At 42.1% G+C, this 15,148-nt stretch overlaps 1 protein-coding gene across 3 annotated transcripts in view; it reads left to right on the forward strand.

Moving 5' to 3' along the window:
• Positions 1-5,306: 5,306 nt before the first annotated feature.
• SMAD5 (SMAD family member 5) overlaps positions 5,307-15,148 on the forward strand; it is a 54,121-nt gene continuing 44,279 nt past the window's right edge. For 2 of the 3 annotated variants that reach the window (XR_003004080.1, XM_024752295.1), the window contains exon 1: positions 5,307-5,430. The gene's annotated coding sequence lies outside the window, so the exon portion shown is untranslated. The remainder of the gene's footprint in view (positions 5,431-15,148) is intronic. The other variant, XM_024752296.1, reaches the window with a different exon arrangement.

Below are 15,148 nucleotides of genomic sequence, written 5' to 3' on the forward strand. Positions count from 1 at the left end.
TAGCCTCAGGGTCACCCTTAGCTTAGCAAGCGTGACAATAAGAAGGAAGGCTTCTCTCTCTCAATATCCATACATCAGTCTAAGAGATGACACTTGTTACTTTGCTTGAGTCGTATGTTCTTCTATGAACCAATCACAGTGGCCTGGCTAGCGGGGAACTATGGTAACCCTCCTGGGCCATGTACCCACCTCTGGGGTAGGGTGTCTGGTCCTGTGGTTAAAATAGAAAGGAAATGGTACCACAGAGGAAGCAGGAGAAACTAGATTGGAGAGTATGGCATGCAGACAAAATCCACAACTACTGTAGCTCAGCAGAGACGTTAAGAGCATTTAGGTTTAAGGGCATTTAGGTTGCTTCCGTGACCTGGCTATTTTAAATAGTGCTGCAGTGAACATTGGGGTGCATGTGTCTTTTTGAATTATGGTTTTCTCTGGGTATATGCCCAGTAGTGGGATTGCTGGGTCATATGGTAATTCTACTTTTAGTTTTTTAAGGAACCTCCATAGTGTTCTCCATAGTGGCTGTATCATTTTACATTCCCACCAAAAGTGCAAGAGGGTTCCCTTTTCTCCAAACCCTCTCCAGCATTTATTGTTTGTAGACTTTTTGATCATGGCCATTCTGACCGGTGTGAGGTGATACTTCATTGTAGTTTTGATTTGCATTTCTCTAATAACAGTGATGTTGAGCCTCTTTTCCTGTGTTTTGGCCATCTGTATGAAAATATATGTTTTTAAAATAAGTGCTTAAATATCGCTTGCTATATGCCAGGCACTGTTCTAAGTCCCTAACAAGTCTCTATTCATTTAATCCAAATAATAATCCTATTAAGTTAATTTTACTGTTACCTCATTTTACAGATGCCAAGACCGAGGCACAGATTGGGTAAGAAACCTGTTCAAGGTCACACACGTAGTAAGCAAGAGAGTCTATGTTCAAACCAGGAAGTCTAGCTTTGGAATGCTCACCACTACGGTTTTATCTAGTTAAAGGGCATCCTGGAGAACGAGAAGTTTCTGTCTCCTTCCCCTCTCCCCAGTTCCACAACACTTCCAGATTTTCACCTGCTGCTCTGGATTTGCAACGGAGTGCACATGTGGTTTGGCTCATCAGAGACTATGTGTCTGAGGATGAAAACTGAGAATGTAGAAGCGGGGAGGTCAGTTGAGTTAACTCAGAGGGTGTTTGCCATCAGGAGGGACAGATGCTGTTTAAGTCAGGAAGAAATGAGCGTTCACTCCAAGTCTTGCTTTAGAAAGCCTCTTTGTTTTATGACTCTGGGTGCATGCAACCCTTTTAATTTTGTGCTTTGGATTCCAGCCATAGCAGGCCTTCTTTAATGTAACAGATGGCTGGAGACGGGCAAGCGGGTTCCTACTCTCTACATGAAGCAGCCTTCCCTAGAGAGGAATCTCGCAATTATGTTGCTCTGCAAAAGAAAGGAGAAGAAAAGATAACTTAAAATGGACACATTAAATTTACACCACACGTAAAGTAACCACGGCTTTATGCATCTGCAGACATTTGGAGGTCAGGAAAACTTTTGAAAATCTGATGAAAACTACAGACCTTTTCTGCAGAAACTTTGTACATAGGTATATATACAGAAACGTGCATGTTCATTCCAGGGGGGCTCCTGGAGGCTCTGATGTCTATCCCTGAAGCTTCAGGGAGTCTCTGGCCCCAAGATTCCTGTGCTGCCAGGGGAGACAGCTGTTACTCTTTTACTTAACTTTTCCTTTTTCCGATACATTAAGATTCTCAAGTTCTGTGTTGTGAAAATAAAGGACCTGTGGACTATTAAGGGATCATTTCACACCAGGACACTCACATTTTACTGGAAAAAAATCCTGTCAAATATTGGATAAAGTCACTTCAGTGTATTCTCTGGTTGACACAGAACCTTGGCTCATTCTGTTAAAAACTAACGAAGTTTCTTTTGAAAATTGTAACATGATTTTTTTCTCTCTGGGATCGTGGGGTATGTCTTTGCAGATCATTTCTTTGCGACTTCACTCTTCTCAGAACTTTTCTCAGTTTAGCTCTGCCTTCTACACCGTTTCCAATATTAAGGATGTGGGGTGGGGCTAGTTTGTCAGTTGAAGAGCATAGAATTTTCAGAACTTGGAAAGGTGGCTTTATTGTTTCCTGGACAATGTCCAGAGGAGTCACACAAACTTAGACATTTCTTCCTTTGATGTCCACTTGCCACGACTGTGTGAGGAAGTGAGAGGTTTCTTAGGTGGCTACCAGGACGCTTTATGGATCTCTGTGATATTCACTGATACTTCCACACTGGATGACCCCTCTGAACATCACCACGTTCTTCCACTTCTACTGGGTGTGCACTGGTCATTTAGGGAGAATCTTCTGAGCTATAGCAAAGGGTCTAATTGAGATCTATATTAAATATATGGAAACCAAACCCAATTCGCCTCAATTACCCTACATTTAAAAATAAAAGTTTAAAAATATGGAAAGACTGAGTTAATTATTCCAGTTCTTCTTTTTCCATATATACTCCCACATTTCCTGAAAATTATCTCCATATTGGATCTGCAAAATTCAGGGTGGGAGTAGGTCATTGACCAAACATTTAGGCTGGTTCTTTACCTCAAATGAATAAATAACACAGTTATTGGAAAAATTCAAAGAAAGGGCTCATTTTCTCCCTAAACATCAACTCAACTAGAGGGAAACTGTTTCGGGCTTAAATCAGGGTTTGTGAACCTGAGCACGATTGATATTCTGGGCTGGATAATTCTTGGTAGAAGGAGGCTGTCCTGTGTATTGTAGAATGTTTAGCAGCATCCCTGGCCTCTACCCAGTAGATGTCACTAGCACCACCCTCCTAGATGTGACAACCAAGATTGTTTTCAAATATTGTCATATGTTCCCTGGGGGGCCACAGTCACCCCTGCCTGAGAAGCATTGGCCTAAATTATCCAGAATTAGGTTTCTCTGTAAGTAATATAAAATTGAGTACTGAAGCTGCTTCTGTTTGATCTTTCTGATCAGGTGAATGCTAAACTGAAAAAGCAGATTGTCTATTTTGATGCCGCACTAACTATATGTATCTGTTCAGGTCATCCTGTTCTGCATTTGCTTTTAGATCCCATTTGATTGCCCAAAACAGGGACTTCCTTACTCCCTTCCTATGGCTCTGACAGGCCTGTTCATTTGCTGTTTGATAATCTTTTTCACTATACGGATCTTTAATGAGCTGTCTGATTTTTTTATGCCCTTTGAGGTCTGGGTAATGTCTCAGTCCTTTGGAAGGAGTTTGCCTTCCTGTCTTCTATGTTATCATCTGTTCCGATTTAAGACCTAAGCTGAGCCTACACAGCAACTTGGAGAAGTTGGTGTCTCTGGTTGATTTGATCAGTATTTGGACACATAGTTCAGGAAGCAAAACTGTTGGCTTTGAGATCAACATGTGATTGTCAGAAGGAAGCCCGTAATCACAAATTGTTCTCTCCATATGTGGGTGCAGTGACTGCAAGACAGCAAACAGTTTGTTTTGGGAAGGATTTTACTGGCTGTTTGAAGGCAGGAGTGGCTGAAACATACAAAATATTTAAACCAAATTTTTATGTCTTATAATGTTCAACAAAGCTCTCTGCAAACATCAGTTCTGGGAAAAAAATTAAAAAAGGCATCCTCCAAGGCAGGGTTATGGGCACTTTTGGGAGTTGTAAAGCCATGCAGGCTCCAGAAATATGTGCTTTCCAAGGGCTGGAAACTTCTGAATTAACAACAAGTAATCAGTGAGTGTGACAAAGAGTTAAGGTACACAGACTTTACTTTCACAAAGTTTATGATGTAGTAAAGAGTTTTAAGACGTAGACCTGAGATTGCAAACTGATGGCCAGCAGGCTAAATTGGGACCATGGATTTGTTTTACTTGGCTTGTACAGGGTTGGCCTCTTGAATGTCTAAGAAAGAAAAAAGAGTGAAAGAAGTTGCTAAACTGAGATTTTTGTATTAAAATCTGGATTTCCAGCTGTTTTTGAAAAATCAGAAGATCTGCCAACACTGGGTCCTTATTCCCACATTTCCCCATGGTGACATTTGGCTGGAGTGAAATAGCAGCTGCCCTCTCTAGTTCCCCACCCTGGTGCACTACATTCCCTCACCAGGCCTCTGTCCCTATCTGAGATGACTACCCTTAATGCAGAGACTTGGACAACATTCACCACGCCTCTTCACTGTGGAAACTGCTAAAGCCTGGAGCAAAATAGCAGATTCCCATTTGTTTCAGGAGAGATGACCCTGGCTCAGGCCACCAGAGGCAGTGAGCAGCGGTCAGATTTGGGATATATTTTGAACATGGCATTGGTAAGATTTCGTGATAGTTTGGTTTAGGGAATGAGAGAGAGGATTTGAAAATGACTCCAATTTTGATTTTTATTTAGATTAATTTATTTCAAAAGCAAACCTACAGTGGAATATCGGAAAACCAGGATTGAACTTTTAAAATGAAAACAAAATTATTTAAAAGTTTTTCTTCACTAGTACTCTCCGAATTGGGTGCCCTAGATGGTACTATTACCCTTTTCTGGGAAATGCTGACACTTTGGGGAATTGGGGAAGGGGAGAGCATTGAGAAGAGCCCCAGTAACTACAAAAAGAGAATTCGGCTCTTGCCCCCAGAGACGGAGTAGAGGGACATCAGTCTATGGATGGCCTCTGTGCACCTCAGTGTCCCCACCTGTCCAGGACGGTGTATCTTGAACTACTGGGGTGTCAGTACGTGGGCAGGCCTACTTCAGGGAGCTACAAGGTCTGGCACTGCGAGAGCTGTGGGGATTGGTAGAGGCTCCAAGATTTCCACGTGGGAGGGGGCTTAGGGCATCCAGTAAGAAGCTGCAAGATGTTCAGAAGCTTGTTTTGAAGCTACTTTTTCACAAAAAGAGGACTCTCTTCTCTCAGATTTATATTACAAATCATTAAGAGTAGCAAAGTTGTATCCGAAGATGTTTTTATTTACACTTTATACGTGACTGGGAAAATCTCCAACTGTCCATGTCGAGGACAATTATTTTATAATGTGGGTTGATTTGGTTAGTGGAGACTACTAGTGGCTATCAGGACGGTGGGAACTAGCCGACTGCCATTTCTGGGGCTGGCCATGGACGAGAGAAGCCTCCGGCAGATCGGAAGCCAGAGTTTGCGGGCACCGAGCCAAGCGCGGTGGCTTCCTTCAGCCGCTGTAGCTAGGAGGCCCTTCCCTCGGTGGGTCCCACAGCGGTCACTCGGCGTTTTGCGCGCATGCGCCGACCCCGCGGCGTCCTCCCCGGCTCCTTCCCTCCTTCATCCGGGTCCTGGGCGAGCGGGCGCCGTGCGCGTGTCCCGCGGCCGAGCTGCTAATAAAGTTGCGCTGTGGGCAAGCGGAGCTACGGCGCCGGGAGAGCGCGCGTCGCCGGCCCGTGAGTGAACGTGGGGTCCCTGGAGGGGCGGGCGAGGGGGACTGGGGTTGCAGGCTCTACCCGGACGCGGCTCTGCCCTAGCGTCCGGACTCGGGCCGAGGCGGGGGCGTGCGGCCGCGGGCGGAGCGGAAACCACCCGCCTGAGGGGCGGGAGGTAGGCCGAGTCCCGGCCTGCCGGGGTCCAGGCGGGCGGCGGTGGTGCGGCCCGTCTGGCTGCGGAGGCCTCGCCTGCCCCGGGGCGTCCCCGGACTGTGGCGGGAGGCGTTCGGGACGCCTTCGCGGGGATCCCCGGCCCCCCTTCTGTCCGGAGGAGCGGTTTGTCCTCCCTCATCCAAGCGCCACCCTCAGTACACACCCCTGGTAGAATTGCCGAGCTCGGCGGAGCAGCCTGGTCGGCTACATTGCAAAGCCGTCCAGTGGCTTGATGAATCCGTGCCGCCGTCGCTTTGTGTTTCAAAGATAAGGATCTACGCTTATCGGTGGAAATTACACTCTGGGCAGTTGTGACCTGCTGCTGCGCTCAGCTGGTAGTTAGACCCGGTTTCTGCCACTTGCCATGCCAGTTTTCATTATTGCAAAGATTTCTTCTACTTTATGTAAACTTTAGCTGCAAGGAAAACGACTAGCGAGGTCTGTTTGCCTTCACCATATTCACCCCCTACCGGGGTCCTTCACTTCAGTGTCTGTACTCATATTCCGGTCTGTCCCCCTCCCCCTCCGTCTTTCCTGCCTTCCCCTTTCAGCTGCTGTTATTACGTGGAGTTTGGAGCCTAAGCTTTGAAAACTCCCATGTGGCGCCTGTCTTAAGTCGGAGCATGCTCAGTAGCCAAAACAGATTTTGGTTGCAAAAAGAACTGGGGCGAGGATAGTCGGTTATTTGGACGTTTGCCCGCTTCCTAACAAAATGTTCCAATTCTGGTTTGGATGGCATTGGAGAGTGGAGCTGTAGGCCAGCCTAGAGGTGAGGAATGCCTGAACACCCTGGGCCAGATCTCTATCTTGATTGTAGAGACATTGTTTCCTGACCAGCTGGAGGTTTAGAGAGCGACTGGGGGGCCGGGGGAAGCATTCCTGGCTGCCTGTGAGTTTATATGGGTGTGGCACTCACTGTATCTCGTTTACCTTATCTTTCTGTGGAAAAAGTTTTGAAGTCTGGTTGGGTTTGTCACATCATGCCTGTTGCCTAGCACCACCAAAGGTGTTCTTATCTAACAACGAAGACTGGATAGGTGGAAGGTTGTGGTTTGGCCTCACAGAAGTTGAGAGGAAGGGGTGCTTGAGTTGCTGTTTTTTTAATTCTTATTTATTTATTTTGTTGTTGATTCGGCAGGTGAGTTGTTATAAATTCTTTTTTAAATTATGTTTTTAAACGGCAGTAGTTAAAGTTCCTTAAATTAGAGTACCTGAATTGCCCAGAATGAATTAGTTTTTAACTTTAATTTGAAAGCTGAAAGGTTGAAAACCTTAATCCCAATAGATTAGTAACTTTCCAAGCAGTTTAAAGTTGCTGCTAGATGCCAGTTTTGTGGGGAAGACAGTACCTAGACATGATGTGAACATTTATTGATCTGAATGTTTTTATGCAATTGGTGTGTCCCAGATTCAGTAAATAGGAATTATTTATAGCTCTGAACAAATTATTTTATATTCTTCCTTTTACCGCTACTTTGGTAACTTTTTTCCTCTAAGATGAATCAGAGGTTACAAGAATATGAAACAGTTCTTAAGAAACAAGTTAACAAAGTGTAACCTTCGTAAAGGTTGTATTTATTATGTTTAGATTTTTAAAATTTAACCTTTGCGTAATTGTCTCTATAGCATCCTCCGTTCTTCCCTCTCTACCTTGCTGCTCCCTTAGTCAGTGTGCCTTTCCTTTTCACATAGCTGCTGTTATCGCATACACTTTACCCCTTTATTTTTGTTAATAAAATCGATTTGTCATTTATGCTTCCATTCCTTTCCGATCACAGCTGAAATAGGCAATAAAAGTTTGATGAACCTTCCCAACTAACTTTCCTCTTAGATTTTTAAATGCACCCATATGATATGGTCTAGTTAAAAGAAGAGAACAGTGAACGGGAAGAGAAAAGAATAAAATATTTTTGTAGGTTCTGTGCAGATTTGATGGAATTATCTACTTGTCTGGTTCACTGCGATAGGCACCACAAAAATGGGTATATTGATGTGTGTTGCATTTCTTTCCCCTCTGGCAAAGTCAGTTATTAATTTCAGAGGGAGACAGTGGCAGAATGTTGTTACTAATGAGGTTTGAATCAGATTGACTGGTTATGTAACATGTTGCTGGGAGTATTATTAAAAGTTGCCTTCTGTAGCAAGGTAGAGGCAAGTAAATTCTGCTTACCCTCTTCACTGGGTTTTAATTCTTGGCTGAACCTGAAGGCACATTAGACTATAACCATAATTATACCTGGGCAGCCTGTCTGTTTCCTGTTTTCATCATGAACCCAAACATTATGATTTGCAGTGATGATCTTTTTTGTCCCTTGCATTAAGCAGAGGCAGTACGTTTTCGCCTGCTTCTGAAAACAGATTTGTAACTTGGTCAAATCAAAGATACTGGCTTCTTAGTGTTTTGAATACTAGGCAGTAAAATATCAAAGTTTTAAATTTCTTTGTAACTTGAAATACTATCTTAAAAAATCTGTTTCACACATATTGTTTAATTGTAAATTTTAATGTTACCAGTAGTTTGTAGAGTCTTTGAGTAAGAAAGCCCTTTTTGTTTATGACTTACCAGTGTTTATTATTAACCAGATGTATATGTTGATTCAGGCAGTGAGCCACGCATTTGGGTGAATTTCATAGCTGACTTGAGTATTCTTCAGGATATAGCTGCCTTTATTCCCCTGGTTTATCAGTCTTCCCTGTTCGCTTTACTTCTAGAGGGTCTATGTTCTTTGTCTCTCTTTTTTTGTGCTCCATACTAAGCACAAAAAAGAGACTGAAATAGTTTCTTTACTTCAAATGTTACAGGTGCTGTATACCCTATGGGTTTGCCAGTGTATTGATAAGGTCAAAGACATTGGAGAAGATTTCCTTTTGTTAGAGACAGTGTTATAAAAGGAAATCTTATAAACAGCCTGGGGGATGATTCTTATTTCTACTGGTCTGAATATTTTGGGGAAAAGAATATCTGGGAGGATAGGACCCAAGAAGACTGTACAGAGATAGTACGCATTCTCCACCAAAGATGATGATGAATGACCTCACAAAGTCTCTCCATGTTTTTTTACACCTTGTTTTTCTACTTCCAAAGTTAATAGAATAAAAGTAATTGAAATTCTTAGTGCTGGATTATCCAGTTCATTGCCATTACCTAGACCTTTGAATCTGAGAGGTGCATTTACTACTTGGAAGGTTAAGATATAAAATTCTCTTTGAAGAATTGTTAAAAACTAGATTGTTGTTAGGACCAGCTCGTTTTTCAGTCTCATATTCTAACAGCTTTTGTTGTTTCACAACTTTGAAAAGATGGCATAATTACAGAGTTACTAGGTTTTTCATAAATAATCAGCTAGTTCTAGGCTCTGTAGTTTTGATACTTTTTTGCCTTGGGCACCTAGGTGGGAGATTTTTGTTCCTTTTCTAGTAGAGAGGTGGTTTTAGTGACTTTTCTTATTGTATCCCTAACTTGGTTATGATAGTATTTTAGAAGAAGGAATTCTTTATTAGATGGTTCTGTGTGTACAATACTATAATTGTAATTCACTATTGGAAGATGGTTGTTAAAGTACATATTGTAAGTAGGGTTTGCTCTTGAATTCTTCGGTACACCAGTCTCTGCTTATTTTATATATATATATATGTATATATATTCATATGTATATACATATATATATTCATATATATATATGTATATATAAAATTTACAGACTGGTATACTTTGGGAATTTGAAAATGGCCTTATCTGTTGTGAGATTTAACTGGATTTTTCTTTTTGGTTTCCGTTTATGTTGTTTTGTTATTACTGAAAATAATAGTAAGAAAAAAACTAGTGTCACCTCCCCACCTTTCTTTGAGCGTAGCAGCTGGAGTCCTGTGAACAGTCTTACACTTTTCAAATTTAACTGTGATCTCAGAATATGGCTGGTACTTTCAAGGCAAGTTTTGTTCTGTTCACTTCTGTTTTCATGATGTGTTAGGATTTGCCTAGCATCCTATCTGGTAGGCTGTATAACTTGAGATCTAGTTATTCTGGTTTGTGTATTTCCAGGAAAAGTGGGGTGCTGCAGAACTTTTTCAAAGCTAGTCTTCTGTTTTCTTTCCCCTTCCTCACATCATTCTGCCCACTTAGGTGAGTAGGTGACTTGACCTCTGGGGTACACATGAGGTATCTGGAAAACATCTTCATGAAGCATTGGAATATATGTTATGTACACAAGTTAGCACTTTGTACTCCAGAGACACATTTTATAAAGTAATGATTTGGTATCTGCCCTTGATGATTTTATAATTTAAAGGAAAGCACTATAAAGATTGACCAGCTCTGTGTCTATTCCTGTGCCTACAAGCCTCTACAGGTATACTCAGACACATCTGGCAGCAGTGTCAGAAATCTTGCAGGCTCTGGCGGTGAGTGATACATCTAGATCAGGCTCTGCTTAATTAGAGGACTTAGAGGAGCAGGCGAGGTTTAAAGAGTGATTAAAAACTGGGAAACAAAAGTCTGGATGTAGGAGATTAAAAAGTAGAGACTTGTGTAGTCACAGAGAGAGACTAGGCGAGAGTATAATGGTGTGAGAAGTGTCAGGGATCATGAGTTCAGCTCCTGAATGGCTTTGAAATCCACTGTGAGAACTTTGGATGTCTTTGGAAATCGGGAGCCACAATTGGGAAAAGTGGTGATTTAAGTGTTTCTCTAGGAAAATGATTTTGATTTTACGATTGTGATTGTATTTCCTCCTCTTTTGTAGATGTTCCAATAAAGAATAGGATTTCTGAATCTAGGAGAGTTTTGGAGCCAACGTGCTCTTGGTTTCTTTCTGTTACTTGAGTGTAGTCATGGATGTGGCTTACGTGCTTTATAATAATTGTATACCTAGATCTAGGATTGGTTTGACAGTGGTGGTGGGGTGTCTACTTTTGCTGATACTTGGTGACTAAGGATGTTAGAACCACAGGGGTAAGACATTTTTAAAGCTTTACCCCTGCCAACCACAAAATGTTATCTTTGAATGTATATAGGCAAGTGACTTTCTCCCATTGCAGATGGTCCTAAGGGCCTTGGCTCTCAAACCTACTGCAGAACCTGGGACGCTTGTTAAAAATATGGGAGGTAGGGCCCTACTCTCAAACCTAATGAATCTGAATTCTGTGGAATGGTTATGAGGAATTTGCTTCTTTAAAGCCCCCACCTGTAATTCTTCTGTGTAGGTTTGCCTGAGACGATGGTGGCTTGTGACCCATATGCACATTTATTTGCATGGGTTGATGTGCTCAGGAGATTGCCTTTTGGCTAACAGTGTTGGGTGAAATTTTTGGATTGGTTTGCTTGCCTTTTATTTTGGATTGAAACAATTAGAGAGATGTCAGAGCAGAAAGTGAAGGAGCTGTTTCTATGAATTTACCACTGAAGTCTGGGCATGAGCAGTGTGTGTCTATGTGTCTGTCTGTCTGTTTGGGGGAGACTGTTGAGGGAAGTTTGTGTGTGTGTTTATGGCAGGTCGGAGGTTCTACTCAGGTAGTTTGAAGTAAGAACAAGACTTTTGGTTTTTTGACTTTAATAAAAATTCATTTGAATGGAAGCCTGGTAAAGTTTAACAACATTTTATTCATACACTTAATGTATGTAAAATGTAACTCCAGATCATCCTTTAGCTTCCCTATCAGCCTTTCCCAAACCATTTGATGACAAATCCTACTCTTTGGGTAGCCCAGGCTGACGCCTTGTAATCATTATTGACTCCTCCGTTCTCACATTCCCCGTTCTCTTCCATCAGGAAACCTTTTGTCTCCCAAAACATGTGAAATTGTCCATTTCTTACCACCTCACTGCTGTCCCCCTGTTCTGAGCCATGATCATCTCTTACCTAAATTGCTTCAACTCTGAACTGATCTCCCCACTTTTTACCCCTGCTGCCCACCCCGCCCCCATTATTCTTAACATGTGGACCAGAGTGATTCTTTAAAATAATAAAAGTCTGAAAATGTCATGTCTTCACTCAGAGTTCTCAAATGGGTCCACATTTCACTTACCATAAAAGCCAAAGCTCTTATCATATCCAGCATGGCTCTCTTACCTATTTGATCCCATTCCTTGTTTTCCCCTTCTTGTTTACTTATTCTCAGGCTTCATGGTCTTGCAGTTAACTTGAGTGTGCCAGGCATGCTCCCTCCTTGGGATTTTCACATTGCCTGTTGCCTTTGCCTGTACTAGTTTTCCCCTAGATATCTGCCTGGCTTACTCTTATTTCCTTAAAGTATTGACTCAGCTGGTACCTTCTCAGAGAGGCTCAGCCCAGCCACCTTAAAATTACACCTCCCCCACAGTGCTGCCCACCCACCTTCCTCTGCTTTGTTTTTCTCCATACCATTTTTCACCTAACAAACTATACTGTATCACTTATTTATTGTCTTTTGTCTGTCTCCCTCCACTGGAATGTAAGCTACATGAGGACAAGGATTTTGGCTCCCTATATTCACTTGTATATTCCCAGCTCCTAGAATTCTACTTCAATAAATAGACTTTTGAATGAATAACTTGAATCAATTTAACAAGTTCTCTGAATATGCTTAGTACTGTTTTTTAAAAATTACATTCTAGTGGGAGAGACAAAAATCAAGTAAACCAACGAATAATTACAAATTGGTAGTACAGTGAAGGAAATGAATATAGTATTGGATTAGAGATTAGGGAAAACTTACTTTATATAGAGTTAGATGATCAGGGAAGGTCTCTGGGATGATAGCTAAAGCTGAAGCCTCAGTGATGAGAGAGCTAGAAATTAGTGGTTGGAGCTTGAGGAAAGTGGTCCAGGCAGAGAATGGCATTTGTAAAATCTGTGAGGAATCTGTATGGTACAAATGCCATACAGATTCCAGTACAGGAAGATAAATGCTTTTGAAAAATGAATTCTTACTATTATTTATTGGAAGCAGAAAGTATTTGCCCCTAGTTTTTGATTGACTCTTAAATTTCAGCCTCCAAATTTAGTTCATGTTTATTTTAAGATGTACAGAATTGCATGAAGCAGAAAGTAAAAAGTACCCTGAACCCCACCCTACCCCCATGGCTAATATCTTTTCAAATGCTTTGTATTCACATTCTCTTTCATTCATTAGACAAATATTTATTGAGCATATGTATCACTAGGCTTACAGTGATGAGTGAAACAGATATGGCTCTTCTCATTTACATTCTTGCCAGGTTGTACAGGTAAATGTAAAAACATAGATATGTTAAGTGCTACGAAATAGAGGTATGTGAAGGAGTAAGTGTGTATAATAGGGGAATTTCACCTAGGCAAGGTAGTCTGGGAAGGCTTCCCTGAAGAAGGGATGCTTGAGCTGAAATAGAAGTAAAGTATGTGTGTGTGTGTGTGTGTGTGTGTGTGTGTGTGTGAGTGTGTGTATGTTTTGTAATGTGAAAGATTCTTTTGTAATGAATGATATCTCTTAATTTTATAAGATTTTCATTTATGGTCGAGATGCCACTCTTTTTCTTTGGATTTCCAAGGTACTGCTCTGTATTGTTATTGTCCAGTTGATAGCTGCAGTTTTTCAGAAGAATTTCAGGGAACCTAATACACACAGGGATTTCTGAAGCTCATAATTAAATCCCAGTTTTCTTTCTAGCTGTCTGTAATTAAATCCCAGTTTTCTTTCTAGCTGTCTGAAATGACAAAACCCATTAGTGAAAGAGTCATCTAGTTAGGTCTTCGTAAACCAGAGGTGAACTATAAAAAGCCAAGGTAGGGCTTCCCTGGTGGCGCAGTGGTTGAGAGTCCACCTGCCGATGCAGGGGACGCGGGTTCGTGCCCCGGTCCGGGAAGATCCCACGTGCCGCGGAGCGGCTGGGCCCGTGAGCCATGGCCACTGAGCCTGCGCGTCGGCAGCCCGTGCTCCGCAACGGGAGAGGCCACAACAGTGATAGGCCCGCGTGCCGCAAAAAAAAAAAAAAAAAAAAAAAAAAAAAAAGCCAAGGTAATAGCAGATAATGTGTTCACAGTTTTCTTAAGTCCCTCCAAGTTCTGATGTACGAAGTAGCACACATTCCTATCTACTCAGTTACTGGCCTTCTGTGCTTGCTGTATATATTTTTTACTCTGTTTTAATACCCCATCTCTGTTGAGTATCGTATGGAAATCTATAGTAAAACTAAGTGATGTGCTAAACAGCATATGAAGCTCTTCATAACGTCTTCTCTTTTTCCCATTCTTTATGATCATTGAGATTACAGATAGTATCTTTTAAGCCTCAGTTCCTAGCACAGAGTATTCCTGGCTTACTAGGCACCCAATAAATTTGAATAAATCAAATTCAACTCTTCTCTTTGTATCATCCTCCAAATTTTTATATTCATTCCTCCTGTCTTGAGCTTTAAGTGTCACATCTGCTTGGACTTGGATCAGTACTTGCTTCCTTGTACCCCTCCACCATCACCTTTTTGCTTCATCTTGGCCATAACTAGAATTCCCCTTTTTGGGTGAGCGGTGTCTAATTCTTTCAGCTTTTAAACCTTTACTTGCTTTTTTTTTTGGCTGTGTATGTGGTCTTAGTTCCCCGACCAGGGATCGAATCCGCACCCCCTACATTGGAAGCGCAGAGTCTTACTGCTGGACTGCCAGGAAAGTCCTCAACCTTTACCTTTCTTGACTGCCCCGTTTCTCTTCTTGGTGGTCACAAGTCCTATGGATTGTTTATCTGTAATGTCCCTCATAACTCTTCCTTTTCTGTCTCTACTACCGTTACTACCTGGTCTGTGTACCACCACCCTGGTGCGACTTCCTCTCATAGTTGGATTACATGTTTTCCATTTACCCTCTCTGCCCCTTTTGGTTAAGTCTTTTCTTGGCTATGTGCTATTGCCATTTTTGTCTTCTCAAAATGGCTCTTTGAATATGTCTTTCTGCTTAGATAGAACTCTGTACTGCATATAGGATTACTTCTAGCAGCCTGACTCCTTTGCCTTATATTGTCTTTCTTTGTTTGGCTCTCATTCTGTGGTAGTATCTTTCCCTTTAGCTTCACGATCTAGCTGATTGTCTCCTCCTAGTCTTTCCTGCCTCATTTGGCTTAATGATACTTGGTTTTCCTTATTCTTTTCCTTTATTACCAACTGGATCATGAATTACAGATTGTCATATTCCTTTTTGGATCTTGTGATAGTCATTCCTAAAATCTGTGCTAATATCATGAGCAATTATCCACACCTAATCATTAAGGCTTTTTTTTTTTTTTTTTTTTTTTGCGATACGCGGGCCTCTCACTGTTGTGGCCTCTCCCGTTGTGGAGCACAGGCTCCGGACGTGCAGGCTCAGCGGCCATGGCTCACGGGCCCAGCCGCTCCACAGCATGTGGGATCCTCCCGGACCGGGGCACGAACCCGCGTCCCCTGCATCGGCAGGCTGACTCTCAACCACTGCGCCACTAGGGAAGCACATTAAGGCTTTTATTCACTTAAGTGCTGTGTGTGTGTGTGTGTGTGTGTGTGTGTGTGTGTGTGTGTGTTTGGGTGGGGGGAACAGGGAGCCTGTCA

The sequence above is a fragment of the Neophocaena asiaeorientalis genome, unplaced genomic scaffold (assembly GCF_003031525.2).
Source record: "Neophocaena asiaeorientalis asiaeorientalis breed wild unplaced genomic scaffold, Neophocaena_asiaeorientalis_V1.1 scaffold204, whole genome shotgun sequence".
Lineage (NCBI taxonomy): Eukaryota > Metazoa > Chordata > Mammalia > Artiodactyla > Phocoenidae > Neophocaena > Neophocaena asiaeorientalis.